A 3,255-nucleotide genomic window follows, 5' to 3' on the forward strand; every position below is an offset into this window, starting at 1 on the left:
TGTACATTGTACTTCAAGACAGATCTTGACATAATCTATTTAACATCACTCCTTTTCAATGTGATATTTCTAGCATAGTAAATTATATGATTTTTTTATTTAGAATGGCCAATACCAGTCAATTTCAGCTCACCAATGCCTAGGATATTGATCTTAATATGTCTCATTTTATCTTTAACATCTTCCAATTTTCCTAGATTCATATTTCATAAATTCCACATTACAATATTAATTGATGCTTGCAATTGTTTCTTCTCATTTTGAGTTGTGCTACATCATCAAATGAAGGTCCAGGAAGTTTTGATCAATTCCTATCATTAAAGTCAACTCTTCTTTGAGGAAGTAACTTTTTCCCAATTACATTTTGGGTACTTTCCAACATGAGGATCTCATCTTCTGGCACTATATCTGACAATATTAAACTTCTATTAGTAAAGTTTTCAATGGTTAATCATTCATAAGTGATCTACCTCTCCTTCCTAGACTGTCTTAGTTCTAAAGCTCTGTGGAAAAGTATGACCCTACTGATATTTAAAATACTGATGGCATTGCTTCTAGCCTCACAGTAATATGCAATCCATCACATGATGAGACAGGATTCCTGTGCAGAAAAACTGAGACCCCAAAAGTAGGCAGTTCAAACCCACTAGTTGTTCCTCAGAAATCCAGTACAGGGTCGCTATGAGTTTAAATCGACTTGATCACACTGAACAACAACAGTACTATAAACTGACAGACAAATGAAAATTACTTCTACTACAAGTTAAACTAATTAGTTACTATGCATTATCAAGTTATTAGTCATCTTCATTAATTAACACATTTCTCAAAAATTCTAAAAACAAATGATATGGTTTTCATCTTCAATATTTTAATAAATGCATATAGCATTAACTTATTTCATAATATAGTGAGAAAAGCTGGTTACTAACCACTACAGGGTTAGGTTTTAAAAGTAAATATTTAAAATTCATACTTAAGTGGTAGTTAGGAATTCCTGGGTGGCACAAATGTTTACATGCTGGGCTATTAACTGAAAAGTGGTATTTGGACTCAACCAGAGTTGACTCAGAAAAAGATCTGGCTACCTTCTTCCAAAAAATGTCACAGTCAATAAAACATACTCAATAGAACACAGATCACCTTGAGTCAGAATTTATGTGATGGTCAACTGTTTGAATTGGTAGCTAAACAAATTAGAATTAAGAAAATGTGGCGGCAGCAGACACACAAATTGTTCATTTGATACATGCAGCAAGACTTAAGTACTTTGTAATGTTACTCATATATATCTATGTCACAGCATGTGCATACTCTGTCATAAACTGTTGGCTCAGAAAAGTGAATAAAATATGGTTACTGTAAACAATTGTATAATTCACTGCCTGCCAGTGTTCAAGTCCCTTGAGTCTATTTAGTTGTTATTTGTTGTTGTTAAGTGCCGTCGAGTCAGTTTCGACCCATAGCGTTTCGACCATAGGGTTTCCGAGGCTGTATATCTTTACGGGAGCAGATCGCCTCATCTTTCTCCCGCGGAGCAGCTGGTAGTTTCGAACTGCTGACCTTCCGGTTCGCAGCCCGATTCATAACTACTATGCTACCAGAGTTGTTATTAGGTGCTGTCAAATCAGTTCTGACTCATGGCAGCACTATGGGCCACAGAACTAAACACTGCCTCATCCTCTGTCATCCTCAAACTGTCATGCTTGAGCCCACTGTGACTGCCACTATGTCAAATCATCTCATTGAGTTCTTCCTCTTTTTGACTTACCCTCCACTTTACCAAGAATGATGTCTTTCTCCAGGGACTGGTCCCTCCTGACAACATGTCCAAAGTTTGAGACATGAAGTCCTGCCATTCTGTCTTCTACAGGAGCATTCTGGCTGTACTTTTTCCAACACATATTTGTTGTTTCTTCTGGAAGTCCATGGTACTTTTATTATTCTTCTCCGACATCATAACTCTAATGCATCAATTATTCTCTGGGTTTCCTTTTTCCTTTTTCAACTTTCACATGCATATGAGGCTTGGGTCAGGCACACCTTAGTCCTCAAACTGACATCTTTGCTCTTGAGAACACTTTAAAGAGGTCTAGTGCAACAGATTTGCCTAATGTAACATGTCATTTCATTTCTTGACTACTGCTTCCATGAATGTTGATAGGGGATCCAAGCAAAATGAAGTTTTGGACATCTTCAATCTTTTCCCGTTTTTCATTATGTTATTTATTGGTGAAGTTATGAGGATTTTTGCTTTTTGTTTTTTTTATATTGACGTTAACCCACACTTAAGACTGTGATCTTTGATCTACATCAATAAGTTTTTTTAGTCCTCTTTACTTTCAGTAAGCAAGGTTGTATCATCTGCATATTGCAGGTGGTTAATGAATCTTCTTCCAATCCTAATGCCATATTTTTCTCTGTATAACTCAGCCTCTCAAATTATTTGCTCAGCATAAAGACTGAATAAATATGATGAAAGGATGCAACCCTGACGTACACTTTTAGTAACTTTAAAACATTCAGTGTTCCCTTCTGTTTGAACTACTGCCTCTTGGTTAATGTACAGATTCCTCATGAACACAATTAAGTGTTCTGGAATACCCATTCTTCACAATGTTATCCATAGCTTGTCAGGATCCACACTGTCAAAAATCTTTGAATAAATCACAGGTAACATTTTCAAGTATTCTCTGCTTTTAGCCAAGATCTATCTGATGTCTGTTTATTTAGAGTACTTTAAAATAGAGGTATATAGAAGAAAAAGCTATACTTAGCAAAATCAAATAAAAGTTTTATTTAATTTATGACTCAAATATATTTTAGTAGAGTGGCAAAAGGGGAAGAAGAGACCAAATTACTTCCGTGATAACATTTCAAAGGTTATCTGAAGGGGATCTACTAGTGAAATTACCCAGAAGCACACAATACTTCTATTTACAGCTAGGAACAATTGTGTTCGCAATTCAATCTCTCTCAGCATTCTCTGAATTATATAAGGGAGACAGCTGTAGTGCGCTGGCCTCCAAAACAATGGCTCCAGAAAAGGCAGGGACAGGAACAGTCAGTGCAAATAGAGGTCAAAGATTTGTGACAAGAAAGAAAAGCAAGCATTTACCTAAAAATACTGGGAATCTCCTATTAGTATCCATGTCTACTATATAATTTCTAGAAGATATTTTGTAATCTATGTCAAAGTAGAATTCAAAAGTGGGAAAGATGATTAATGAGAGGAATATGTAAGAACTAAAACTA

This window comes from Chrysochloris asiatica, unplaced genomic scaffold (assembly GCF_000296735.1).
Source record: "Chrysochloris asiatica unplaced genomic scaffold, ChrAsi1.0 scaffold00421, whole genome shotgun sequence".
In the NCBI taxonomy this organism is placed as follows: Eukaryota; Metazoa; Chordata; class Mammalia; order Afrosoricida; family Chrysochloridae; genus Chrysochloris; species Chrysochloris asiatica.